We start from the raw sequence: 21,270 nt of genomic DNA, 5'->3' as shown, positions 1-21,270 counted from the left end.
ATTAGTTTCTCTGTCAAAGATGGTAAAAGAAGGTTCAAATTGAACAGCTGCTGTCAACGGCCATTCTAAGCTGAATGTGCCTGCTCTCGTCAGATCGCAGCAGCAATGCAGCTTAAGGCTTGGCAAGTACCAGAATGGGAGACTGGTTGGGAATCCCAAGTTCCATTGACCTTTTTGAACCTGAAAATTGTGTTAGTTTCTCTAGGAGATAGTAAAAGAAGGTTCAAATTGAACAGCTGCTGTCAACGGCCATTCTAAGCTGAATGTGCCTGCTCTCGTCAGATGGCAGCAGCAATGCAGCTTAAGGCTTGGCAAGTACCAGCATGGGAGTCTGGCTGGGAATCCCAAGTTCCGTTGACCTTTTTGAACCTGAAAATTGTATTAGTTTCTCTGTCAAAGATGGTAAAAGAAGGTTCAAATTGAACAGCTGCTGTCAACGGCCATTCTAAGGTGAATGTGCCTGCTCTCGTCAGATCGCAGCAGCAATGCAGCTTAAGGCTTGGCAAGTACCAGCATGCGAGACTGGCTGGGAATCCCAAGTTCCGTCGACCTTTTTGAACCTGAAAATTGTGTTAGTTTCTCTATGAGATAGTAAAAGAAGGTTCAAATTGAACAGCTGCTGTCAACGGCCATTCTAAGCTGAATGTGCCTGCTCTCGTCAGATCGCAGCAGCAATGCAGCTTAAGGCTTGGCAAGTACCAGAATGGGAGACTGGTTTGGAATCCCAAGTTCCATTGACCTTTTTAAACCTGAAAATTGTGTTAGTTTCTCTAGGAGATAGTAAAAGAAGGTTCAAATTGAACAGCTGCTGTCAACGGCCATTCTAAGCTGAATGTGCCTGCTCTCGTCAGATCGCAGCAGCAATGCAGCTTAAGGCTTGGCAAGTACCAGCATGGGAGACTGGCTGGGAATCCAAAGTTCTGTTGACCTTTTTGAACCTGAAAATTGTGTTAGTTTCTCTGGCAAAGATGGTAAAAGAAGGTTCAAATTGAACAGTTGCTGTCAACGGCCATTCTAAGCTGAATTTGCCTGCTCTTGTCAGATCGCAGCAGATATGCAGCTTAAGGCTTGGCAAGTACCAGCATGGGAGACTGGCTGGGAATCCCAAGTTCTGTTGACCTTTTCGAACTGAAAATTGTGTTAGTTTCGCTATGAGATAGTAAAAGAAGGTTCAATTTGAACAGCCGCTGTCAACGGCCATTCTAAGCTGAATGTGTCTGCTCTCGTCAGATCACAGCAGCAATGCAGTTTAAGGCTTGGCAAGTACCAGAATGGGAGACTGGCTGGGAATCCCAAGTTCCGTTGACCTTTTTGAACCTGAAAATTGTGTTAGTTTCTCTGTCAAAGATGGTAAAAGAAGGTTCAAATTGAACAGCTGCTGTCAACGGCCATTCTAAGCTGAATGTGCCTGCTCTCGTCAGATCACAGCAGCAATGCAGCTTAAGGCTTGGCAAGTACCAGCATGGGAGACTGGCTGGGAATCCCAAGTTCCGTTGCCCTTTTTGAACCTGAAAATTGTATTAGTTTCTCTGTCAAAGATGGTAAAAGAAGGTTAAAATTGAACAGCTGCTGTCAACGGCCATTCTAAGCTGAATGTGCCTGCTCTCGTCAGATCGCAGCAGCAATGCAGCTTAAGGCTTGGCAAGTACCAGATTGGGAAACTGGCTAGGAATCCCAAGTTCCGTTGACCTTTTGAACCTGAAAATTGTGTTAGTTTCTCTATGAGATAGTAAAAGAAGGTTCAAATTGAACAGCTGCTGTCAACGGCCATTCTAAGCTGAATGTGCCTGCTCTCGTCAGATCGCAGCAGCAATGCAGCTTAAGGCTTGGCAAGTACCAGCATGGGAGACTGGCTAGGAATCCCAAGTTCCGTTGACCTTTTTGAACCTGAAAATTGTGTTAGTTTCTCTATGAGATAGTAAAATAAGGTTCAAATTGAACAGCTGCTGTCAACGGCCATTCTAAGCTGAATGTGCCTGCTCTCGTCAGATCGCAGCAGCAATGCAGCTTAAGGCTTGGCAAGTACCAGCATGGGAGACTGGCTGGGAATCCCAAGTTCCGTTGACCTTTTTGAACCTGAAAATTGTGTTAGTTTCTCTATGAGATAGTAAAAGAAGGTTCAAATTGAACAGCTGCTGTCAACGGCCATTCTAAGCTGAATGTGCCTGCTCTCGTCAGATCGCAGCAGCAATGCAGCTTAAGGCTTGGCAAGTACCAGATTGGGAGACTGGCTGGGAATCCCAAGTTCCATTGACCTTTTTGAACCTGAAAATTGTGTTAGTTTCTCTAGGAGATAGTAAAAGAAGGTTCAAATTGAACAGCTGCTGTCAACGGCCATTCTAAGCTGAATGTGCCTGCTCTCGTCAGATCGCAGCAGCAATGCAGCTTAAGGCTTGGCAAGTACCAGCATGGGAGACTGGCTGGGAATCCAAAGTTCTGTTGACCTTTTTGAACCTGAAAATTGTGTTAGTTTCTCTGGCAAAGATGGTAAAAGAAGGTTCAAATTGAACAGTTGCTGTCAACGGCCATTCTAAGCTGAATTTGCCTGCTCTTGTCAGATCGCAGCAGCAATGCAGCTTAAGGCTTGGCAAGTACCAGCATGGGAGACTGGCTGGGAATCCCAAGTTCTGTTGACCTTTTTGAACTGAAAATTGTGTTAGTTTTGCTATGAGATAGTAAAAGAAGGTTCAATTTGAACAGCCGCTGTCAACGGCCATTCTAAGCTGAATGTGCCTGCTCTCGTCAGATCACAGCAGCAATGCAGTTTAAGGCTTGGCAAGTACCAGAATGGGAGACTGGCTGGGAATCCCAAGTTCCGTTGACCTTTTTGAACCTGAAAATTGTGTTAGTTTCTCTGTCAAAGATGGTAAAAGAAGGTTCAAATTGAACAGCTGCTGTCAACGGCCATTCTAAGCTGAATGTGCCTGCTCTCGTCAGATCACAGCAGCAATGCAGCTTAAGGCTTGGCAAGTACCAGCATGGGAGACTGGCTGGGAATCCCAAGTTCCGTTGCCCTTTTTGAACCTGAAAATTGTATTAGTTTCTCTGTCAAAGATGGTAAAAGAAGGTTAAAATTGAACAGCTGCTGTCAACGGCCCTTCTAAGCTGAATGTGCCTGCTCTCGTCAGATCGCAGCAGCAATGCAGCTTAAGGCTTGGCAAGTACCAGCATGGGAGACTGGCTGGGAATCCCAAGTTCTGTTGACCTTTTTGAACCTGAAAATTGTGTTAGTTTCTCTGTCAAAGATTGTAAAATAAGGTTCAAATTGAACAGCTGCTGTCAACGGCCATTCTAAGCTGAATGTGCCTGCTCTCATCAGATTGCAGCAGCAATGCAGCTTAAGGCTTGGCAAGTACCAGCATGGGAGACTGGCTGGGAATCCCAAGTTCCGTTGCCCTTTTTGAACCTGAAAATTGTATTAGTTTCTCTGTCAAAGATGGTAAAAGAAGGTTCAAATTGAACAGCTGCTGTCAACGGCCATTCTAAGCTGAATGTGCCTGCTCTCGTCAGATCGCAGCAGCAATGCAGCTTAAGGCTTGGCAAGTACCAGCATGGGAGACTGGCTGGGAATCCCAAGTTCCGTTGACCTTTTTGAACCTGAAAATTGTGTTAGTTTCTCTATGAGATAGTAAAAGAAGGTTCAAATTGAACAGCTGCTGTCAACGGTCATTCTAAGCTGAATGTGCCTGCTCTCGTCAGATCGCAGCAGCAATGCAGCTTAAGGTTTGGCAAGTACCAGATTGGGAGACTGGCTGGGAATCCCAAGTTCCGTTGACCTTTTTGAACCTGAAAATTGTGTTAGTTTCTCTATGAGATAGTAAAAGAAGGTTCAAATTGAACAGCTGCTGTCAACGGCCATTCTAAGCTCAATGTGCCTGCTCTCATCAGATCGCAGCAGCAATGCAGCTTAAGGCTTGGCAAGTACCAGCATGGGAGTCTGGCTGGGAATCCCAAGTTCCGTTGACCTTTTTGAACCTGAAAATTGTATTAGTTTCTCTGTCAAAGATGGTAAAAGAAGGTTCAAATTGAACAGCTGCTGTCAACGGCCATTCTAAGGTGCATGTGCCTGCTCTCGTCAGATCGCAGCAGCAATGCAGCTTAAGGCTTGGCAAGTACCAGCATGGGAGACTGGCTGGGAATCCCAAGTTCCGTCGACCTTTTTGAACCTGAAAATTGTGTTAGTTTCTCTATGAGATAGTAAAAGAAGGTTCAAATTGAACAGCTGCTGTCAACGGCCATTCTAAGCTGAATGTGCCTGCTCTCGTCAGATCGCAGCAGCAATGCAGCTTAAGGCTTGGCAAGTACCAGAATGGGAGACTGGTTGGGAATCCCAAGTTCCATTGACCTTTTTGAACCTGAAAATTGTGTTAGTTTCTCTAGGAGATAGTAAAAGAAGGTTCAAATTGAACAGCTGCTGTCAACGGCCATTCTAAGCTGAATGTGCCTGCTCTCGTCAGAGCGCAGCAGCAATGCAGCTTAAGGCTTGGCAAGTACCAGCATGGGAGACTGGCTGGGAATCCAAAGTTCTGTTGACCTTTTTGAACCTGAAAATTGTGTTAGTTTCTCTGGCAAAGATGGTAAAAGAAGGTTCAAATTGAACAGTTGCTGTCAACGGCCATTCTAAGCTGAATTTGCCTGCTCTTGTCAGATCGCAGCAGCAATGCAGCTTAAGGCTTGGCAAGTACCAGCATGGGAGAATGGCTGGGAATCCCAAGTTCTGTTGACCTTTTTGAACTGAAAATTGTGTTAGTTTCGCTATGAGATAGTAAAAGAAGGTTCAATTTGAACAGCCGCTGTCAACGGCCATTCTAAGCTGAATGTGCCTGCTCTCGTCAGATCACAGCAGCAATGCAGTTTAAGGCTTGGCAAGTACCAGAATGGGAGACTGGCTGGGAATCCCAAGTTCCGTTGACCTTTTTGAACCTGAAAATTGTGTTAGTTTCTCTGTCAAAGATGGTAAAAGAAGGTTCAAATTGAACAGCTGCTGTCAACGGCCATTCTAAGCTGAATGTGCCTGCTCTCGTCAGATCACAGCAGCAATGCAGCTTAAGGCTTGGCAAGTACCAGCATGGGAGACTGGCTGGGAATCCCAAGTTCCGTTGCCCTTTTTGAACCTGAAAATTGTATTAGTTTCTCTGTCAAAGATGGTAAAAGAAGGTTAAAATTGAACAGCTGCTGTCAACGGCCATTCTAAGCTGAATGTGCCTGCTCTCGTCAGATCGCAGCAGCAATGCAGCTTAAGGCTTGGCAAGTACCAGCATGGGAGACTGGCTGGGAATCCCAAGTTCTGTTGACCTTTTTGAACCTGAAAATTGTGTTAGTTTCTCTGTCAAAGATTGTAAAATAAGGTTCAAATTGAACAGCTGCTGTCAACGGCCATTCTAAGCTGAATGTGCCTGCTCTCATCAGATTGCAGCAGCAATGCAGCTTAAGGCTTGGCAAGTACCAGCATGGGAGACTGGCTGGGAATCCCAAGTTCCGTTGCCCTTTTTGAACCTGAAAATTGTATTAGTTTCTCTGTCAAAGATGGTAAAAGAAGGTTCAAATTGAACAGCTGCTGTCAACGGCCATTCTAAGCTGAATGTGCCTGCTCTCGTCAGATCGCAGCAGCAATGCAGCTTAAGGCTTGGCAAGTACCAGCATGGGAGACTGGCTGGGAATCCCAACTTCCGTTGACCTTTTTGAACCTGAAAATTGTGTTAGTTTCTCTATGAGATAGTAAAAGAAGGTTCAAATTGAACAGCTGCTGTCAACGGTCATTCTAAGCTGAATGTGCCTGCTCTCGTCAGATCGCAGCAGCAATGCAGCTTAAGGTTTGGCAAGTACCAGATTGGGAGACTGGCTGGGAATCCCAAGTTCCGTTGACCTTTTTGAACCTGAAAATTGTGTTAGTTTCTCTATGAGATAGTAAAAGAAGGTTCAAATTGAACAGCTGCTGTCAACGGCCATTCTAAGCTCAATGTGCCTGCTCTCATCAGATCGCAGCAGCAATGCAGCTTAAGGCTTGGCAAGTACCAGCATGGGAGTCTGGCTGGGAATCCCAAGTTCCGTTGACCTTTTTGAACCTGAAAATTGTATTAGTTTCTCTGTCAAAGATGGTAAAAGAAGGTTCAAATTGAACAGCTGTTGTCAACGGCCATTCTAAGGTGCATGTGCCTGCTCTCGTCAGATCGCAGCAGCAATGCAGCTTAAGGCTTGGCAAGTACCAGCATGGGAGACTGGCTGGGAATCCCAAGTTCCGTCGACCTTTTTGAACCTGAAAATTGTGTTAGTTTCTCTATGAGATAGTAAAAGAAGGTTCAAATTGAACAGCTGCTGTCAACGGCCATTCTAAGCTGAATGTGCCTGCTCTCGTCAGATCGCAGCAGCAATGCAGCTTAAGGCTTGGCAAGTACCAGAATGAGAAACTGGTTGGGAATCCCAAGTTCCATTGACCTTTTTGAACCTGAAAATTGTGTTAGTTTCTCTAGGAGATAGTAAAAGAAGGTTCAAATTGAACAGCTGCTGTCAACGGCCATTCTAAGCTGAATGTGCCTGCTCTCATCAGATCGCAGCAGCAATGCAGCTAAAGGCTTGGCAAGTACCAGCATGGGAGACTGGCTGGGAATCCCAAGTTCCGTTGCCCTTTTTGAACCTGAAAATTGTATTAGTTTCTCTGTCAAAGATGGTAAAAGAAGGTTAAAATTGAACAGCTGCTGTCAACGGCCATTCTAAGCTGAATGTGCCTGCTCTCGTCAGCAGCAATGCAGCTTAAGGCTTGGCAAGTACCAGCATGGGAGACTGGCTGGGAATCCCAAGTTCTGTTGACCTTTTTGAACCTGAAAATTGTGTTAGTTTCTCTGTCAAAGATTGTAAAATAAGGTTCAAATTGAACAGCTGCTGTCAACGGCCATTCTAAGCTGAATGTGCCTGCTTTCATCAGATTGCAGCAGCAATGCAGCTTAAGGCTTGGCAAGTACCAGCATGGGAGACTGGCTAGGAATCCCAAGTTCCGTTGCCCTTTTTGAACCTGAAAATTGTATTAGTTTCTCTGTCAAAGATGGTAAAAGAAGGTTCAAATTGAACAGCTGCTGTCAACGGCCATTCTAAGCTGAATGTGCCTGCTCTCGTCAGATCGCAGCAGCAATGCAGCTTAAGGCTTGGCAAGTACCAGCATGGGAGACTGGCTGGGAATCCCAAGTTCCATTGACCTTTTTGAACCTGAAAATTGTGTTAGTTTCTCTATGAGATAGTAAAAGAAGGTTCAAATTGAACAGCTGCTGTCAACGGCCATTCTAAGCTGAATGTGCCTGCTCTCGTCAGATCGCAGCAGCAATGCAGCTTAAGGCTTGGCAAGTGCCAGCATGGGAGACTGGCTGGGAATCCCAAGTTCCGTTGACCTTTTTGAACCTGAAAATTGTGTTAGTTTCTCTATGAGATAGTAAAAGAAGGTTCAAATTGAACAGCTGCTGTCAACGGTCATTCTAAGCTGAATGTGCCTGCTCTCGTCAGATCGCAGCAGCAATGCAGCTTAAGGTTTGGCAAGTACCAGATTGGGAGACTGGCTGGGAATCCCAAGTTCCGTTGACCTTTTTGAACCTGAAAATTGTGTTAGTTTCTCTATGAGATAGTAAAAGAAGGTTCAAATTGAACAGCTGCTGTCAACGGCCATTCTAAGCTCAATGTGCCTGCTCTCATCAGATCGCAGCAGCAATGCAGCTTAAGGCTTGGCAAGTACCAGCATGGGAGTCTGGCTGGGAATCCCAAGTTCCGTTGACCTTTTTGAACCTGAAAATTGTATTAGTTTCTCTGTCAAAGATGGTAAAAGAAGGTTCAAATTGAACAGCTGCTGTCAACGGCCATTCTAAGGTGCATGTGCCTGCTCTCGTCAGATCGCAGCAGCAATGCAGCTTAAGGCTTGGCAAGTACCAGCATGGGAGACTGGCTGGGAATCCAAAGTTTTGTTGACCTTTTTGAACCTGAAAATTGTGTTAGTTTCTCTGGCAAAGATGGTAAAAGAAGGTTCAAATTGAACAGTTGCTGTCAACGGCCATTCTAAGCTGAATTTGCCTGCTCTTGTCAGATCGCAGCAGCAATGCAGCTTAAGGCTTGGCAAGTACCAGCATGGGAGACTGGCTGGGAATCCCAAGTTCTGTTGACCTTTTTGAACTGAAAATTGTGTTAGTTTCGCTATGAGATAGTAAAAGAAGGTTCAATTTGAACAGCCGCTGTCAACGGCCATTCTAAGCTGAATGTGCCTGCTCTCGTCAGATCACAGCAGCAATGCAGTTTAAGGCTTGGCAAGTACCAGAATGGGAGACTGGCTGGGAATCCCAAGTTCCGTTGACCTTTTTGAACCTGAAAATTGTGTTAGTTTCTCTGTCAAAGATGGTAAAAGAAGGTTCAAATTGAACAGCTGCTGTCAACGGCCATTCTAAGCTGAATGTGCCTGCTCTCGTCAGATCACAGCAGCAATGCAGCTTAAGGCTTGGCAAGTACCAGCATGGGAGACTGGCTGGGAATCCCAAGTTCCGTTGCCCTTTTTGAACCTGAAAATTGTATTAGTTTCTCTGTCAAAGATGGTAAAAGAAGGTTAAAATTGAACAGCTGCTGTCAACGGCCATTCTAAGCTGAATGTGCCTGCTCTCGTCAGCAGCAATGCAGCTTAAGGCTTGGCAAGTACCAGCATGGGAGACTGGCTGGGAATCCCAAGTTCTGTTGACCTTTTTGAACCTGAAAATTGTGTTAGTTTCTCTGTCAAAGATTGTAAAATAAGGTTCAAATTGAACAGCTGCTGTCAACGGCCATTCTAAGCTGAATGTGCCTGCTTTCATCAGATTGCAGCAGCAATGCAGCTTAAGGCTTGGCAAGTACCAGCATGGGAGACTGGCTAGGAATCCCAAGTTCCGTTGCCCTTTTTGAACCTGAAAATTGTATTAGTTTCTCTGTCAAAGATGGTAAAAGAAGGTTCAAATTGAACAGCTGCTGTCAACGGCCATTCTAAGCTGAATGTGCCTGCTCTCGTCAGATCGCAGCAGCAATGCAGCTTAAGGCTTGGCAAGTACCAGCATGGGAGACTGGCTGGGAATCCCAAGTTCCGTTGACCTTTTTGAACCTGAAAATTGTGTTAGTTTCTCTATGAGATAGTAAAAGAAGGTTCAAATTGAACAGCTGCTGTCAACGGCCATTCTAAGCTGAATGTGCCTGCTCTCGTCAGATCGCAGCAGCAATGCAGCTTAAGGCTTGGCAAGTGCCAGCATGGGAGACTGGCTGGGAATCCCAAGTTCCGTTGACCTTTTTGAACCTGAAAATTGTGTTAGTTTCTCTATGAGATAGTAAAAGAAGGTTCAAATTGAACAGCTGCTGTCAACGGTCATTCTAAGCTGAATGTGCCTGCTCTCGTCAGATCGCAGCAGCAATGCAGCTTAAGGTTTGGCAAGTACCAGATTGGGAGACTGGCTGGGAATCCCAAGTTCCGTTGACCTTTTTGAACCTGAAAATTGTGTTAGTTTCTCTATGAGATAGTAAAAGAAGGTTCAAATTTAACAGCTGCTGTCAACGGCCATTCTAAGCTCAATGTGCCTGCTCTCATCAGATCGCAGCAGCAATGCAGCTTAAGGCTTGGCAAGTACCAGCATGGGAGTCTGGCTGGGAATCCCAAGTTCCGTTGACCTTTTTGAACCTGAAAATTGTATTAGTTTCTCTGTCAAAGATGGTAAAAGAAGGTTCAAATTGAACAGCTGCTGTCAACGGCCATTCTAAGGTGCATGTGCCTGCTCTCGTCAGATCGCAGCAGCAATGCAGCTTAAGGCTTGGCAAGTACCAGCATGGGAGACTGGCTGGGAATCCAAAGTTCTGTTGACCTTTTTGAACCTGAAAATTGTGTTAGTTTCTCTGGCAAAGATGGTAAAAGAAGGTTCAAATTGAACAGTTGCTGTCAACGGCCATTCTAAGCTGAATTTGCCTGCTCTTGTCAGATCGCAGCAGCAATGCAGCTTAAGGCTTGGCAAGTACCAGCATGGGAGACTGGCTGGGAATCCCAAGTTCTGTTGACCTTTTTGAACTGAAAATTGTGTTAGTTTCGCTATGAGATAGTAAAAGAAGGTTCAATTTGAACAGCCGCTGTCAACGGCCATTCTAAGCTGAATGTGCCTGCTCTCGTCAGATCACAGCAGCAATGCAGTTTAAGGCTTGGCAAGTACCAGAATGGGAGACTGGCTGGGAATCCCAAGTTCCGTTGACCTTTTTGAACCTGAAAATTGTGTTAGTTTCTCTGTCAAAGATGGTAAAAGAAGGTTCAAATTGAACAGCTGCTGTCAACGGCCATTCTAAGCTGAATGTGCCTGCTCTCGTCAGATCACAGCAGCAATGCAGCTTAAGGCTTGGCAAGTACCAGCATGGGAGACTGGCTGGGAATCCCAAGTTCCGTTGCCCTTTTTGAACCTGAAAATTGTATTAGTTTCTCTGTCAAAGATGGTAAAAGAAGGTTAAAATTGAACAGCTGCTGTCAACGGCCATTCTAAGCTGAATGTGCCTGCTCTCGTCAGATCGCAGCAGCAATGCAGCTTAAGGCTTGGCAAGTACCAGCATGGGAGACTGGCTGGGAATCCCAAGTTCTGTTGACCTTTTTGAACCTGAAAATTGTGTTAGTTTCTCTGTCAAAGATGGTAAAATAAGGTTCAAATTGAACAGCTGCTGTCAACGGCCATTCTAAGCTGAATGTGCCTGCTCTCATCAGATTGCAGCAGCAATGCAGCTTAAGGCTTGGCAAGTACCAGCATGGGAGACTGGCTGGGAATCCCAAGTTCCGTTGCCCTTTTTGAACCTGAAAATTGTATTAGTTTCTCTGTCAAAGATGGTAAAAGAAGGTTAAAATTGAACAGCTGCTGTCAACGGCCATTCTAAGCTGAATGTGCCTGCTCTCGTCAGATCGCAGCAGCAATGCAGCTTAAGGCTTGGCAAGTACCAGCATGGGAGACTGGCTGGGAATCCCAAGTTCTGTTGACCTTTTTGAACCTGAAAATTGTGTGTTTCTCTGTCAAAGATGGTAAAATAAGGTTCAAATTGAACAGCTGCTGTCAACGGCCATTCTAAGCTGAATGTGCCTGCTCTCATCAGATTGCAGCAGCAATGCAGCTTAAGGCTTGGCAAGTACCAGCATGGGAGACTGGCTGGGAATCCCAAGTTCCGTTGCCCTTTTTGAACCTGAAAATTGTATTAGTTTCTCTGTCAAAGATGGTAAAAGAAGGTTCAAATTGAACAGCTGCTGTCAACGGCCATTCTAAGCTGAATGTGCCTGCTGTCGTCAGATCGCAGCATCAATGCAGCTTAAGGCTTGGCAAGTACCAGCATGGGAGACTGGCTGGGAATCCCAAGTTCCGTTGACCTTTTTGAACCTGAAAATTGTGTTAGTTTCTCTATGAGATAGTAAAAGAAGGTTCAAATTGAACAGCTGCTGTCAACGGCCATTCTAAGCTGAATGTGCCTGCTCTCGTCAGATCGCAGCAGCAATGCAGCTTAAGGCTTGGCAAGTACCAGATTGGGAGACTGGCTGGGAATCCCAAGTTCCGTTGACCTTTTTGAACCTGAAAATTGTATTAGTTTCTCTGTCAAAGATGGTAATAGAAGGTTAAAATTGAACAGCTGCTGTCAACGGCCATTCTAAGCTGAATGTGCCTGCTCTCGTCAGATCGCAGCAGCAATGCAGCTTAAGGCTTGGCAAGTACCAGATTGGGAGACTGGCTGGGAATCCCAAGTTCCGTTGACCTTTTTGAACCTGAAAATTGTGTTAGTTTCTCTATGAGATAGTAAAAGAAGGTTCAAATTGAACAGCTGCTGTCAACGGCCATTCTAAGCTGAATGTGCCTGCTCTCGTCAGATCGCAGCAGCAATGCAGCTTAAGGCTTGGCAAGTACCAGCATGGGAGACTGGCTGGGAATCCCAAGTTCCGTTGACCTTTTTGAACCTGAAAATTGTGTTAGTTTCTCTATGAGATAGTAAAAGAAGGTTCAAATTGAACAGCTGCTGTCAACGGCCATTCTAAGCTGAATGTGCCTGCTCTCGTCAGATCGCAGCAGCAATGCAGCTTAAGGCTTGGCAAGTACCAGCATGGGAGACTGGCTGGGAATCCCAAGTTCCGTTGACCTTTTTGAACCTGAAAATTGTGTTAGTTTCTCTATGAGATAGTAAAAGAAGGTTCAAATTGAACAGCTGCTGTCAACGGCCATTCTAAGCTGAATGTGCCTGCTCTCGTCAGATCGCAGCAGCAATGCAGCTTAAGGCTTGGCAAGTACCAGCATGGGAGACTGGCTGGGAATCCCAAGTTCCGTTGACCTTTTTGAACCTGAAAATTGTGTTAGTTTCTCTATGAGATAGTAAAAGAAGGTTCAAATTGAACAGCTGCTGTCAACGGCCATTCTAAGCTGAATGTGCCTGCTCTCGTCAGATCGCAGCAGCAATGCAGCTTAAGGTTTGGCAAGTACCAGCATGGGAGACTGGCTGGGAATCCCAAGTTCCGTTGACCTTTTTGAACCTGAAAATTGTGTTAGTTTCTCTATGAGATAGTAAAAGAAGGTTCAAATTGAACAGCTGCTGTCAACGGCCATTCTAAGCTCAATGTGCCTGCTCTCATCAGATCGCAGCAGCAATGCAGCTTAAGGCTTGGCAAGTACCAGCATGGGAGACTGGCTGGGAATCCCAAGTTCCGTTGCCCTTTTTGAACCTGAAAATTGTATTAGTTTCTCTGTCAAAGATGGTAAAAGAAGGTTCAAATTGAACAGCTGCTGTCAACGGCCATTCTAAGCTGAATGTGCCTGCTCTCGTCAGATCGCAGCAGCAATGCAGCTTAAGGCTTGGCAAGTACCAGCATGGGAGACTGGCTGGGAATCCCAAGTTCTGTTGACCTTTTTGAACCTGAAAATTGTGTTAGTTTCTCTGTCAAAGGTGGTAAAATAAGGTTCAAATTGAACAGCTGCTGTCAAAGGCCATTCTAAGCTGAATGTGCCTGCTCTCATCAGATTGCAGCAGCAATGCAGCTTAAGGCTTGGCAAGTACCAGCATGGGAGACTGGCTGGGAATCCCAAGTTCCGTTGCCCTTTTTCAACCTGAAAATTGTATTAGTTTCTCTGTCAAAGATGGTAAAAGAAGGTTCAAATTGAACAGCTGCTGTCAACGGCCATTCTAAGCTGAATGTGCCTGCTCTCGTCAGATCGCAGCAGCAATGCAGCTTAAGGCTTGGCAAGTACCAGCATGGGAGACTGGCTGGGAATCCCAAGTTCCGTTGACCTTTTTGAACCTGAAAATTGTGTTAGTTTCTCTATGAGATAGTAAAAGAAGGTTCAAATTGAACAGCTGCTGTCAACGGCCATTCTAAGCTGAATGTGCCTGCTCTCGTCAGATCGCAGCAGCAATGCAGCTTAAGGCTTGGCAAGTACCAGCATGGGAGACTGGCTGGGAATCCCAAGTTCCGTTGACCTTTTTGAACCTGAAAATTGTGTTAGTTTCTCTATGAGATAGTAAAAGAAGGTTCAAATTGAACAGCTGCTGTCAACGGCCATTCTAAGCTGAATGTGCCTGCTCTCGTCAGATCGCAGCAGCAATGCAGCTTAAGGCTTGGCAAGTACCAGCATGGGAGACTGGCTGGGAATCCCAAGTTCCGTTGACCTTTTTGAACCTGAAAATTGTGTTAGTTTCTCTATGAGATAGTAAAAGAAGGTTCAAATTGAACAGCTGCTGTCAACGGCCATTCTAAGCTGAATGTGCCTGCTCTCGTCAGATCGCAGCAGCAATGCAGCTTAAGGCTTGGCAAGTACCAGCATGGGAGACTGGCTGGGAATCCCAAGTTCCGTTGACCTTTTTGAACCTGAAAATTGTGTTAGTTTCTCTATGAGATAGTAAAAGAAGGTTCAAATTGAACAGCTGCTGTCAACGGCCATTCTAAGCTGAATGTGCCTGCTCTCGTCAGATCGCAGCAGCAATGCAGCTTAAGGTTTGGCAAGTACCAGATTGGGAGACTGGCTGGGAATCCCAAGTTCCGTTGACCTTTTTGAACCTGAAAATTGTGTTAGTTTCTCTATGAGATAGTAAAAGAAGGTTCAAATTGAACAGCTGCTGTCAACGGCCATTCTAAGCTCAATGTGCCTGCTCTCATCAGATCGCAGCAGCAATGCAGCTTAAGGCTTGGCAAGTACCAGCATGGGAGTCTGGCTGGGAATCCCAAGTTCCGTTGACCTTTTTGAACCTGAAAATTGTATTAGTTTCTCTGTCAAAGATGGTAAAAGAAGGTTCAAATTGAACAGCTGCTGTCAACGGCCATTCTAAGGTGAATGTGCCTGCTCTCGTCAGATCGCAGCAGCAATGCAGCTTAAGGCTTGGCAAGTACCAGCATGGGAGACTGGCTGGGAATCCCAAGTTCCGTCGACCTTTTTGAACCTGAAAATTGTGTTAGTTTCTCTATGAGATAGTAAAAGAAGGTTCAAATTGAACAGCTGCTGTCAACGGCCATTCTAAGCTGAATGTGCCTGCTCTCGTCAGATCGCAGCAGCAATGCAGCTTAAGGCTTGGCAAGTACCAGAATGGGAGACTGGTTGGGAATCCCAAGTTCCATTGACCTTTTTGAACCTGAAAATTGTGTTAGTTTCTCTAGGAGATAGTAAAAGAAGGTTCAAATTGAACAGCTGCTGTCAACGGCCATTCTAAGCTGAATGTGCCTGCTCTCGTCAGATCGCAGCAGCAATGCAGCTTAAGGCTTGGCAAGTACCAGCATGGGAGACTGGCTGGGAATCCAAAGTTCTGTTGACCTTTTTGAACCTGAAAATTGTGTTAGTTTCTCTGGCAAAGATGGTAAAAGAAGGTTCAAATTGAACAGTTGCTGTCAACGGCCATTCTAAGCTGAATTTGCCTGCTCTTGTCAGATCGCAGCAGCAATGCAGCTTAAGGCTTGGCAAGTACCAGCATGGGAGACTGGCTGGGAATCCCAAGTTCTGTTGAACTTTTTGAACTGAAAATTGTGTTAGTTTCGCTATGAGATAGTAAAAGAAGGTTCAATTTGAACAGCCACTGTCAACGGCCATTCTAAGCTGAATGTGCCTGCTCTCGTCAGATCACAGCAGCAATGCAGTTTAAGGCTTGGCAAGTACCAGAATGGGAGACTGGCTGGGAATCCCAAGTTCCGTTGACCTTTTTGAACCTGAAAATTGTGTTAGTTTCTCTGTCAAAGATGGTAAAAGAAGGTTCAAATTGAACAGCTGCTGTCAAAGGCCATTCTAAGCTGAATGTGCCTGCTCTCGTCAGATCACAGCAGCAATGCAGCTTAAGGCTTGGCAAGTACCAGCATGGGAGACTGGCTGGGAATCCCAAGTTCTGTTGCCCTTTTTGAACCTGAAAATTGTATTAGTTTCTCTGTCAAAGATGGTAAAAGAAGGTTAAAATTGAACAGCTGCTGTCAACGGCCATTCTAAGCTGAATGTGCCTGCTCTCGTCAGATCGCAGCAGCAATGCAGCTTAAGGCTTGGCAAGTACCAGATTGGGAGACTGGCTGGGAATCCCAAGTTCCGTTGACCTTTTTGAACCTGAAAATTGTGTTAGTTTCTCTATGAGATAGTAAAAGAAGGTTCAAATTGAACAGCTGCTGTCAACGGCCATTCTAAGCTGAATGTGCCTGCTCTCGTCAGATCGCAGCAGCAATGCAGCTTAAGGCTTGGCAAGTACCAGCATGGGAGACTGGCTGGGAATCCCAAGTTCCGTTGACCTTTTTGAACCTGAAAATTGTGTTAGTTTCTCTATGAGATAGTAAAAGAAGGTTCAAATTGAACAGCTGCTGTCAACGGCCATTCTAAGCTGAATGTGCCTGCTCTCGTCAGATCGCAGCAGCAATGCAGCTTAAGGCTTGGCAAGTACCAGCATGGGAGACTGGCTGGGAATCCCAAGTTCCGTTGACCTTTTTGAACCTGAAAATTGTGTTAGTTTCTCTATGAGATAGTAAAAGAAGGTTCAAATTGAACAGCTGCTGTCAACGGCCATTCTAAGCTGAATGTGCCTGCTCTCGTCAGATCGCAGCAGCAATGCAGCTTAAGGCTTGGCAAGTACCAGCATGGGAGACTGGCTGGGAATCCCAAGTTCCGTTGACCTTTTTGAACCTGAAAATTGTGTTAGTTTCTCTATGAGATAGTAAAAGAAGGTTCAAATTGAACAGCTGCTGTCAACGGCCATTCTAAGCTGAATGTGCCTGCTCTCGTCAGATCGCAGCAGCAATGCAGCTTAAGGCTTGGCAAGTACCAGCATGGGAGACTGGCTGGGAATCCCAAGTTCTGTTGACCTTTTTGAACCTGAAAATTGTGTTAGTTTCTCTGTCAAAGGTGGTAAAATAAGGTTCAAATTGAACAGCTGCTGTCAACGGCCATTCTAAGCTGAATGTGCCTGCTCTCATCAGATTGCAGCAGCAATGCAGCTTAAGGCTTGGCAAGTACCAGCATGGGAGACTGGCTGGGAATCCCAAGTTCCGTTGCCCTTTTTGAACCTGAAAATTGTATTAGTTTCTCTGTCAAAGATGGTAAAAGAAGGTTCAAATTGAACAGCTGCTGTCAACGGCCATTCTAAGCTGAATGTGCCTGCTCTCGTCAGATCGCAGCAGCAATGCAGCTTAAGGCTTGGCAAGTACCAGCATGGGAGACTGGCTGGGAATCCCAAGTTCCGTTGACCTTTTTGAACCTGAAAATTGTGTTAGTTTCTCTATGAGATAGTAAAAGAAGGTTCAAATTGAACAGCTGCTGTCAACGGCCATTCTAAGCTGAATGTGCCTGCTCTCGTCAGATCGCAGGAGCAATGCAGCTTAAGGCTTGGCAAGTACCAGAATGGGAGACTGGCTGGGAATCCCAAGTTCCGTTGACCTTTTTGAACCTGAAAATTGTGTTAGTTTCTCTATGAGATAGTAAAAGAAGGTTCAAATTGAAGAGCTGCTGTCAACGGCCATTCTAAGCTGAATGTGCCTGCTCTCGTCAGATCGCAGCAGCAATGCAGCTTAAGGCTTGGCAAGTACCAGCATGGGAGACTGGCTGGGAATCCCAAGTTCCGTTGACCTTTTTGAACCTGAAAATTGTGTTAGTTTCTCTATGAGATAGTAAAAGAAGGTTCAAATTGAACAGCTGCTGTCAACGGCCATTCTAAGCTGAATGTGCCTGCTCTTGTCAGATCGCAGCAGCAATGCAGCTTAAGGCTTGGCAAGTACCAGCATGGGAGACTGGCTGGGAATCCCAAGTTCCGTTGACCTTTTTGAACCTGAAAATTGTGTTAGTTTCTCTATGAGATAGTAAAAGAAGGTTCAAATTGAACAGCTGCTGTCAACGGCCATTCTAAGCTGAATGTGCCTGCTCTCGTCAGATCGCAGCAGCAATGCAGCTTAAGGCTTGGCAAGTACCAGCATGGGAGACTGGCTGGGAATCCCAAGTTTCGTTGACCTTTTTGAACCTGAAAATTGTGTTAGTTTCTCTATGAGATAGTAAAAGAAGGTTCAAATTGAACAGCTGCTGTCAACGGCCATTCTAAGCTGAATGTGCCTGCTCTCGTCAGATCGCAGCAGCAATGCAACTTAAGGCTTGGCAAGTACCAGCATGGGAGACTGGCTGGGAATCCCAAGTTCCGTTGCCCTTTTTGAACCTGAAAATTGTATTAGTTTCTCTGTCAAAGATGGTAAAAGAAGGTTAAAATTGAACAGCTGCTGTCAACGGCCATTCTAAGCTGAATGTGCCTGCTCTCGTCAGATCGCAGCAGCAATGCAGCTTAAGGCTTGGCAAGTACCAGCATGGGAGACTGGCTGGGAATCCCAAGTTCCGTTGCCCTTTTTGAACCTGAAAATTGAGTTAGTTTCTCTGTCAAAGATGGTAAAAGAAGGTTCAAATTGAACAGCTGCTGTCAACGGCCATTCTAAGCTGAATGTGCCTGCTCTCGTCAAATCGCAGCAGCAATGCAGCTTAAGGCTTGGCAAGTACCAGCATGGGAGACTGGCTGGGAATCCCAAGTTCTGTTGACCTTTTTGAACTGAAAATTGTGTTAGTTTCTCTATGAGATAGTAAAAGAAGGTTCAAATTGAACAGCTGCTGTCAACGGCCATTCTAAGGTGAATGTGCCTGCTCTCGTCAGATCGCAGCAGCAATGCAGCTTAAGGCTTGGCAAGTACCAGCATGGGAGACTGGCTGGGAATCCCAAGTTCCGTCGACCTTTTTGAACCTTTTTGAAATTGAACAGCTGCTGTCAACGGCCATTCTAAGGTGAATGTGCCTGCTCTCGTCAGATCGCAGCAGCAATGCAGCTTAAGGCTTGGCAAGTACCAGCATGGGAGACTGGTTGGGAATCCCAAGTTCCATTGACCTTTTTGAACCTGAAAATTGTGTTAGTTTCTCTAGGAGATAGTAAAAGAAGGTTCAAATTGAACAGCTGCTGTCAACGGCCATTCTAAGCTGAATGTGCCTGCTCTTGTCAGATCGCAGCAGCAATGCAGCTTAAGGCTTGGCAAGTACCAGCATGGGAGACTGGCTGGGAATACCAAGTTCCGTTGACCTTTTTGAACCTGAAAATTGTGTTAGTTTCTCTGGCAAAGATGGTAAAAGAAGGTTCAAATTGAACAGTTGCTGTCAACGGCCATTCTAAGCTGAATTTGCCTGCTCTTGTCAGATCGCAGCAGCAATGCAGCTTAAGGCTTGGCAAGTACCAGCATGGGAGACTGGCTGGGAATCCCAAGTTCCGTTGCCCTTTTTGAACTTGAAAATTGAGTTAGTTTCTCTGTCAAAGATGGTAAAAGAAGGTTCAAATTGAACAGCTGCTGTCAACGGCCATTCTAAGCTGAATGTGCCTGCTCTCGTCAGATCGCAGCAGCAATGCAACTTAAGGCTTGGCAAGTACCAGCATGGGAGACTGGCTGGGAATCCCAAGTTCTGTTGACCTTTTTGAACTGAAAATTGTGTTAGTTTCTCTATGAGATAGTAAAAGAAGGTTCAATTTGAACAGCCGCTGTCAACGGCCATTCTAAGCTGAATGTGCCTGCTCTCGTCAGATCACAGCAGCAATGCAGCTTAAGGCTTGGCAAGTACCAGAATGGGAGACTGGCTGGGAATCCCAAGTTCCGTTGACCTTTTTGAACCTGAAAATTGTGTTAGTTTCTCTGTCAAAGATGGTAAAAGAAGGTTCAAATTGAACAGTTGCTGTCAACGGCCATTCTAAGCTGAATTTGCCTGCTCTTGTCAGATCGCAGCAGCAATGCAGCTTAAGGCTTGGCAAGTACCAGCATGGGAGACTGGCTGGGAATCCCAAGTTCTGTTGACCTTTTTGAACTGAAAATTGTGTTAGTTTCGCTATGAGATAGTAAAAGAAGGTTCATTTTGAACAGCCGCTGTCAACGGCCATTCTAAGCTGAATGTGCCTGCTCTCGTCAGATCACAGCAGCAATGCAGTTTAAGGCTTGGCAAGTACCAGAATGGGAGACTGGCTGGGAATCCCAAGTTCCGTTGACCTTTTTGAACCTGAAAATTGTGTTAGTTTCTCTGTCAAAGATGGTAAAAGAAGGTTCAAATTGAACAGCTGCTGTCAACGGCCATTCTAAGCTGAATGTGCCTGCTCTCGTCAGATCACAGCAGCAATGCAGCTTAAGGCTTGGCAAGTACCAGCATGGGAGACTGGCTGGGAATCCCAAGTTCCGTTGCCCTTTTTGAACCTGAAAATTGTATTAGTTTCTCTGTCAAAGATGGTAAAAGAAGGTTAAAATTGAACAGCTGCTGTCAACGGCCATTCTAAGCTGAATGTGCCTGCTCTCGTCAGATCGCAGGAGCAATGCAGCTTAAGGCTTGGCAAGTACCAGCATGGGAGACTGGCTGGGAATCCCAAGTTCCGTTGACCTTTTTGAACCTGAAAATTGTATTAGTTTCTCTGTCAAAGATGGTAAAAGAAGGTTCAAATTGAACAGCTGCTGTCAACGGTCATTCTAAGCTGAATGTACCTGCTCTCGTCAGATCGCAGCAGCAATGCAGCTTAAGGCTTGGCAAGTACCAGCATGGGAGACTGGCTGGGAATCCCAAGTTCCATTGCCCTTTTTGAACCTGAAAATTGAGTTAGTTTCTCTGTCAAAGATGGTAAAAGAAGGTTCAAATTGAACAGCTGCTGTCAGCGGCCATTCTAAGCTGAATGTGCCTGCTCTCGTCAGATCGCAGCAGCAATGCAGCTTAAGGCTTGGCAAGTACCAGCATGGGAGGCTGGCTGGGAATCCCAAGTTCCGTTGACCTTTTTGAACCTGAAAATTGTGTTAGTTTCTCTATGAGATAGTAAAAGAAGGTTCAAATTGAACAGCTGCTGTCAACGGCCATTCTAAGCAGAATGTGCATGCTCTCGTCAGATCGCAGCAGCAATGCAGCTTAAGGCTTGGCAAGTACCAGCATGGGAGACTGGCTGGGAATCCCAAGTTCCGTTGACCTTTTTGAACCTGAAAATTGTGTTAGTTTCTCTATGAGATAGTAAAAGAAGGTTCAAATTGAACAGCTGCTGTCAACGGCCATTCTAAGCTGAATGTGCCTGCTCTCGTCAGATCGCAGCAGCAATGCAGCTTAAGGCTTGGCAAGTACCAGCATGGGAGACTGGCTGGGAATTCCAAGTTCCGTTGACCTTTTTGAACCTGAAAATTGTGTTAGTTTCTCTGGCAAAGATGGTAAAAGAAGGTTCAAATTGAACAATTGCTGTCAACGGCCATTCTAAGCTGAATTTGCCTGCTCTTGTCAGATCGCAGCAGCAATGCAGCTTAAGGCTTGGCAAGTACCAGCATGGGAGACTGGCTGGGAATCCCAAGTTCCATTGCCCTTTTTGAACCTGAAAATTGAGTTAGTTTCTCTGTCAAAGATGGTAAAAGAAGGTTCAAATTGAACAGCTGCTGTCAACGGCCATTCTAAGCTGAATGTGCCTGCTCTCGTCAGATCGCAGAAGCAATGCAGCTTAAGGCTTGGCAAGTACCAGCATGGGAGACTGGCTGGGAATCCCAAGTTCTGTTGACCTTTTTGAACTGAAAATTGTGTTAGTTTCTCTATGAGATAGTAAAAGAAGGTTCAATTTGAACAGCCGCTGTCAACGGCCATTCTAAGCTGAATGTGCCTGCTCTCGTCAGATCGCAGCAGCAATGCAGCTTAAGGCTTGGCAAGTACCAGAATGGGAGACTGGCTGGGAATCCCAAGTTCCATTGACCTTTTTGAACCTGAAAATTGTGTTAGTTTCTCTATGAGATAGTAAAAGAAGGTTCAAATTGAACAGCTGCTGTCAACG

At 45.5% G+C, this 21,270-nt stretch overlaps 89 pseudogenes; all 89 read left to right on the top strand.

Moving 5' to 3' along the window:
- The first annotated feature begins 52 nt into the window (after positions 1–52).
- On the top strand, positions 53–171 carry LOC140105121 (5S ribosomal RNA; annotated as a pseudogene).
- A 70-nt stretch (positions 172–241) lies between these two features.
- LOC140112997 (5S ribosomal RNA) lies at positions 242–360 on the top strand (annotated as a pseudogene).
- Positions 361–621: 261 nt separating this feature from the next.
- Positions 622–740, top strand: LOC140112704 (5S ribosomal RNA; annotated as a pseudogene).
- A 70-nt stretch (positions 741–810) lies between these two features.
- Positions 811–929, top strand: LOC140110366 (5S ribosomal RNA; annotated as a pseudogene).
- Positions 930–1,001: 72 nt separating this feature from the next.
- On the top strand, positions 1,002–1,120 carry LOC140100253 (5S ribosomal RNA; annotated as a pseudogene).
- A 69-nt stretch (positions 1,121–1,189) lies between these two features.
- Positions 1,190–1,308, top strand: LOC140113037 (5S ribosomal RNA; annotated as a pseudogene).
- A 72-nt stretch (positions 1,309–1,380) lies between these two features.
- Positions 1,381–1,499, top strand: LOC140112323 (5S ribosomal RNA; annotated as a pseudogene).
- A 72-nt stretch (positions 1,500–1,571) lies between these two features.
- Positions 1,572–1,690, top strand: LOC140108465 (5S ribosomal RNA; annotated as a pseudogene).
- Positions 1,691–1,759: 69 nt separating this feature from the next.
- LOC140101227 (5S ribosomal RNA) lies at positions 1,760–1,878 on the top strand (annotated as a pseudogene).
- Positions 1,879–1,948: 70 nt separating this feature from the next.
- Positions 1,949–2,067, top strand: LOC140113580 (5S ribosomal RNA; annotated as a pseudogene).
- A 70-nt stretch (positions 2,068–2,137) lies between these two features.
- LOC140106798 (5S ribosomal RNA) lies at positions 2,138–2,256 on the top strand (annotated as a pseudogene).
- Positions 2,257–2,326: 70 nt separating this feature from the next.
- On the top strand, positions 2,327–2,445 carry LOC140110361 (5S ribosomal RNA; annotated as a pseudogene).
- A 72-nt stretch (positions 2,446–2,517) lies between these two features.
- On the top strand, positions 2,518–2,636 carry LOC140112904 (5S ribosomal RNA; annotated as a pseudogene).
- Positions 2,637–2,705: 69 nt separating this feature from the next.
- LOC140107619 (5S ribosomal RNA) lies at positions 2,706–2,824 on the top strand (annotated as a pseudogene).
- A 72-nt stretch (positions 2,825–2,896) lies between these two features.
- LOC140112306 (5S ribosomal RNA) lies at positions 2,897–3,015 on the top strand (annotated as a pseudogene).
- Positions 3,016–3,087: 72 nt separating this feature from the next.
- On the top strand, positions 3,088–3,206 carry LOC140106322 (5S ribosomal RNA; annotated as a pseudogene).
- Positions 3,207–3,278: 72 nt separating this feature from the next.
- On the top strand, positions 3,279–3,397 carry LOC140108117 (5S ribosomal RNA; annotated as a pseudogene).
- Positions 3,398–3,469: 72 nt separating this feature from the next.
- Positions 3,470–3,588, top strand: LOC140113578 (5S ribosomal RNA; annotated as a pseudogene).
- A 70-nt stretch (positions 3,589–3,658) lies between these two features.
- LOC140103307 (5S ribosomal RNA) lies at positions 3,659–3,777 on the top strand (annotated as a pseudogene).
- A 70-nt stretch (positions 3,778–3,847) lies between these two features.
- On the top strand, positions 3,848–3,966 carry LOC140108740 (5S ribosomal RNA; annotated as a pseudogene).
- A 72-nt stretch (positions 3,967–4,038) lies between these two features.
- Positions 4,039–4,157, top strand: LOC140113152 (5S ribosomal RNA; annotated as a pseudogene).
- A 70-nt stretch (positions 4,158–4,227) lies between these two features.
- LOC140105117 (5S ribosomal RNA) lies at positions 4,228–4,346 on the top strand (annotated as a pseudogene).
- Positions 4,347–4,416: 70 nt separating this feature from the next.
- LOC140112892 (5S ribosomal RNA) lies at positions 4,417–4,535 on the top strand (annotated as a pseudogene).
- Positions 4,536–4,795: 260 nt separating this feature from the next.
- Positions 4,796–4,914, top strand: LOC140107608 (5S ribosomal RNA; annotated as a pseudogene).
- A 72-nt stretch (positions 4,915–4,986) lies between these two features.
- On the top strand, positions 4,987–5,105 carry LOC140112298 (5S ribosomal RNA; annotated as a pseudogene).
- Positions 5,106–5,177: 72 nt separating this feature from the next.
- On the top strand, positions 5,178–5,296 carry LOC140095987 (5S ribosomal RNA; annotated as a pseudogene).
- Positions 5,297–5,368: 72 nt separating this feature from the next.
- On the top strand, positions 5,369–5,487 carry LOC140108106 (5S ribosomal RNA; annotated as a pseudogene).
- A 72-nt stretch (positions 5,488–5,559) lies between these two features.
- LOC140112703 (5S ribosomal RNA) lies at positions 5,560–5,678 on the top strand (annotated as a pseudogene).
- A 70-nt stretch (positions 5,679–5,748) lies between these two features.
- On the top strand, positions 5,749–5,867 carry LOC140103295 (5S ribosomal RNA; annotated as a pseudogene).
- A 70-nt stretch (positions 5,868–5,937) lies between these two features.
- Positions 5,938–6,056, top strand: LOC140108735 (5S ribosomal RNA; annotated as a pseudogene).
- A 72-nt stretch (positions 6,057–6,128) lies between these two features.
- LOC140113151 (5S ribosomal RNA) lies at positions 6,129–6,247 on the top strand (annotated as a pseudogene).
- A 259-nt stretch (positions 6,248–6,506) lies between these two features.
- Positions 6,507–6,625, top strand: LOC140103709 (5S ribosomal RNA; annotated as a pseudogene).
- A 447-nt stretch (positions 6,626–7,072) lies between these two features.
- On the top strand, positions 7,073–7,191 carry LOC140105449 (5S ribosomal RNA; annotated as a pseudogene).
- A 70-nt stretch (positions 7,192–7,261) lies between these two features.
- LOC140107187 (5S ribosomal RNA) lies at positions 7,262–7,380 on the top strand (annotated as a pseudogene).
- A 70-nt stretch (positions 7,381–7,450) lies between these two features.
- LOC140103284 (5S ribosomal RNA) lies at positions 7,451–7,569 on the top strand (annotated as a pseudogene).
- A 70-nt stretch (positions 7,570–7,639) lies between these two features.
- LOC140108727 (5S ribosomal RNA) lies at positions 7,640–7,758 on the top strand (annotated as a pseudogene).
- Positions 7,759–8,021: 263 nt separating this feature from the next.
- LOC140112903 (5S ribosomal RNA) lies at positions 8,022–8,140 on the top strand (annotated as a pseudogene).
- Positions 8,141–8,209: 69 nt separating this feature from the next.
- On the top strand, positions 8,210–8,328 carry LOC140107597 (5S ribosomal RNA; annotated as a pseudogene).
- A 72-nt stretch (positions 8,329–8,400) lies between these two features.
- LOC140112286 (5S ribosomal RNA) lies at positions 8,401–8,519 on the top strand (annotated as a pseudogene).
- A 447-nt stretch (positions 8,520–8,966) lies between these two features.
- LOC140113577 (5S ribosomal RNA) lies at positions 8,967–9,085 on the top strand (annotated as a pseudogene).
- A 70-nt stretch (positions 9,086–9,155) lies between these two features.
- LOC140107176 (5S ribosomal RNA) lies at positions 9,156–9,274 on the top strand (annotated as a pseudogene).
- Positions 9,275–9,344: 70 nt separating this feature from the next.
- Positions 9,345–9,463, top strand: LOC140103273 (5S ribosomal RNA; annotated as a pseudogene).
- Positions 9,464–9,533: 70 nt separating this feature from the next.
- Positions 9,534–9,652, top strand: LOC140108722 (5S ribosomal RNA; annotated as a pseudogene).
- Positions 9,653–9,915: 263 nt separating this feature from the next.
- On the top strand, positions 9,916–10,034 carry LOC140112901 (5S ribosomal RNA; annotated as a pseudogene).
- Positions 10,035–10,103: 69 nt separating this feature from the next.
- Positions 10,104–10,222, top strand: LOC140107586 (5S ribosomal RNA; annotated as a pseudogene).
- A 72-nt stretch (positions 10,223–10,294) lies between these two features.
- On the top strand, positions 10,295–10,413 carry LOC140112275 (5S ribosomal RNA; annotated as a pseudogene).
- A 72-nt stretch (positions 10,414–10,485) lies between these two features.
- LOC140095976 (5S ribosomal RNA) lies at positions 10,486–10,604 on the top strand (annotated as a pseudogene).
- A 72-nt stretch (positions 10,605–10,676) lies between these two features.
- On the top strand, positions 10,677–10,795 carry LOC140108095 (5S ribosomal RNA; annotated as a pseudogene).
- A 72-nt stretch (positions 10,796–10,867) lies between these two features.
- On the top strand, positions 10,868–10,986 carry LOC140095965 (5S ribosomal RNA; annotated as a pseudogene).
- A 70-nt stretch (positions 10,987–11,056) lies between these two features.
- Positions 11,057–11,175, top strand: LOC140108084 (5S ribosomal RNA; annotated as a pseudogene).
- A 261-nt stretch (positions 11,176–11,436) lies between these two features.
- On the top strand, positions 11,437–11,555 carry LOC140095237 (5S ribosomal RNA; annotated as a pseudogene).
- A 72-nt stretch (positions 11,556–11,627) lies between these two features.
- Positions 11,628–11,746, top strand: LOC140095226 (5S ribosomal RNA; annotated as a pseudogene).
- A 70-nt stretch (positions 11,747–11,816) lies between these two features.
- LOC140113576 (5S ribosomal RNA) lies at positions 11,817–11,935 on the top strand (annotated as a pseudogene).
- Positions 11,936–12,005: 70 nt separating this feature from the next.
- On the top strand, positions 12,006–12,124 carry LOC140113575 (5S ribosomal RNA; annotated as a pseudogene).
- Positions 12,125–12,194: 70 nt separating this feature from the next.
- Positions 12,195–12,313, top strand: LOC140113574 (5S ribosomal RNA; annotated as a pseudogene).
- A 70-nt stretch (positions 12,314–12,383) lies between these two features.
- On the top strand, positions 12,384–12,502 carry LOC140103970 (5S ribosomal RNA; annotated as a pseudogene).
- A 70-nt stretch (positions 12,503–12,572) lies between these two features.
- Positions 12,573–12,691, top strand: LOC140109413 (5S ribosomal RNA; annotated as a pseudogene).
- A 72-nt stretch (positions 12,692–12,763) lies between these two features.
- Positions 12,764–12,882, top strand: LOC140095954 (5S ribosomal RNA; annotated as a pseudogene).
- A 263-nt stretch (positions 12,883–13,145) lies between these two features.
- On the top strand, positions 13,146–13,264 carry LOC140113572 (5S ribosomal RNA; annotated as a pseudogene).
- A 70-nt stretch (positions 13,265–13,334) lies between these two features.
- On the top strand, positions 13,335–13,453 carry LOC140113571 (5S ribosomal RNA; annotated as a pseudogene).
- Positions 13,454–13,523: 70 nt separating this feature from the next.
- Positions 13,524–13,642, top strand: LOC140113570 (5S ribosomal RNA; annotated as a pseudogene).
- A 70-nt stretch (positions 13,643–13,712) lies between these two features.
- LOC140113569 (5S ribosomal RNA) lies at positions 13,713–13,831 on the top strand (annotated as a pseudogene).
- A 70-nt stretch (positions 13,832–13,901) lies between these two features.
- LOC140105358 (5S ribosomal RNA) lies at positions 13,902–14,020 on the top strand (annotated as a pseudogene).
- Positions 14,021–14,090: 70 nt separating this feature from the next.
- On the top strand, positions 14,091–14,209 carry LOC140108717 (5S ribosomal RNA; annotated as a pseudogene).
- A 72-nt stretch (positions 14,210–14,281) lies between these two features.
- Positions 14,282–14,400, top strand: LOC140112790 (5S ribosomal RNA; annotated as a pseudogene).
- Positions 14,401–14,659: 259 nt separating this feature from the next.
- LOC140110353 (5S ribosomal RNA) lies at positions 14,660–14,778 on the top strand (annotated as a pseudogene).
- Positions 14,779–15,038: 260 nt separating this feature from the next.
- On the top strand, positions 15,039–15,157 carry LOC140107575 (5S ribosomal RNA; annotated as a pseudogene).
- Positions 15,158–15,420: 263 nt separating this feature from the next.
- Positions 15,421–15,539, top strand: LOC140095215 (5S ribosomal RNA; annotated as a pseudogene).
- Positions 15,540–15,609: 70 nt separating this feature from the next.
- On the top strand, positions 15,610–15,728 carry LOC140113567 (5S ribosomal RNA; annotated as a pseudogene).
- A 70-nt stretch (positions 15,729–15,798) lies between these two features.
- On the top strand, positions 15,799–15,917 carry LOC140113566 (5S ribosomal RNA; annotated as a pseudogene).
- Positions 15,918–15,987: 70 nt separating this feature from the next.
- Positions 15,988–16,106, top strand: LOC140113565 (5S ribosomal RNA; annotated as a pseudogene).
- Positions 16,107–16,176: 70 nt separating this feature from the next.
- On the top strand, positions 16,177–16,295 carry LOC140095943 (5S ribosomal RNA; annotated as a pseudogene).
- A 263-nt stretch (positions 16,296–16,558) lies between these two features.
- On the top strand, positions 16,559–16,677 carry LOC140113564 (5S ribosomal RNA; annotated as a pseudogene).
- A 70-nt stretch (positions 16,678–16,747) lies between these two features.
- LOC140094642 (5S ribosomal RNA) lies at positions 16,748–16,866 on the top strand (annotated as a pseudogene).
- A 70-nt stretch (positions 16,867–16,936) lies between these two features.
- LOC140113563 (5S ribosomal RNA) lies at positions 16,937–17,055 on the top strand (annotated as a pseudogene).
- A 70-nt stretch (positions 17,056–17,125) lies between these two features.
- LOC140106232 (5S ribosomal RNA) lies at positions 17,126–17,244 on the top strand (annotated as a pseudogene).
- Positions 17,245–17,314: 70 nt separating this feature from the next.
- Positions 17,315–17,433, top strand: LOC140099245 (5S ribosomal RNA; annotated as a pseudogene).
- A 452-nt stretch (positions 17,434–17,885) lies between these two features.
- On the top strand, positions 17,886–18,004 carry LOC140110887 (5S ribosomal RNA; annotated as a pseudogene).
- A 69-nt stretch (positions 18,005–18,073) lies between these two features.
- Positions 18,074–18,192, top strand: LOC140112789 (5S ribosomal RNA; annotated as a pseudogene).
- Positions 18,193–18,413: 221 nt separating this feature from the next.
- Positions 18,414–18,532, top strand: LOC140103936 (5S ribosomal RNA; annotated as a pseudogene).
- A 263-nt stretch (positions 18,533–18,795) lies between these two features.
- On the top strand, positions 18,796–18,914 carry LOC140106779 (5S ribosomal RNA; annotated as a pseudogene).
- Positions 18,915–18,983: 69 nt separating this feature from the next.
- On the top strand, positions 18,984–19,102 carry LOC140103532 (5S ribosomal RNA; annotated as a pseudogene).
- Positions 19,103–19,174: 72 nt separating this feature from the next.
- LOC140112900 (5S ribosomal RNA) lies at positions 19,175–19,293 on the top strand (annotated as a pseudogene).
- A 69-nt stretch (positions 19,294–19,362) lies between these two features.
- LOC140107564 (5S ribosomal RNA) lies at positions 19,363–19,481 on the top strand (annotated as a pseudogene).
- A 263-nt stretch (positions 19,482–19,744) lies between these two features.
- On the top strand, positions 19,745–19,863 carry LOC140097117 (5S ribosomal RNA; annotated as a pseudogene).
- A 263-nt stretch (positions 19,864–20,126) lies between these two features.
- LOC140107084 (5S ribosomal RNA) lies at positions 20,127–20,245 on the top strand (annotated as a pseudogene).
- A 70-nt stretch (positions 20,246–20,315) lies between these two features.
- On the top strand, positions 20,316–20,434 carry LOC140113046 (5S ribosomal RNA; annotated as a pseudogene).
- Positions 20,435–20,504: 70 nt separating this feature from the next.
- On the top strand, positions 20,505–20,623 carry LOC140113485 (5S ribosomal RNA; annotated as a pseudogene).
- A 263-nt stretch (positions 20,624–20,886) lies between these two features.
- LOC140113274 (5S ribosomal RNA) lies at positions 20,887–21,005 on the top strand (annotated as a pseudogene).
- The last annotated feature ends 265 nt before the right edge of the window (positions 21,006–21,270 follow it).

The sequence above is a fragment of the Engystomops pustulosus genome, chromosome 1 (genome assembly GCF_040894005.1).
Source record: "Engystomops pustulosus chromosome 1, aEngPut4.maternal, whole genome shotgun sequence".
NCBI lineage: Eukaryota > Metazoa > Chordata > Amphibia > Anura > Leptodactylidae > Engystomops > Engystomops pustulosus.
Note: the sequence above shows the minus strand (reverse complement) of the source record. Positions and strands in the feature narration are given on the sequence as shown.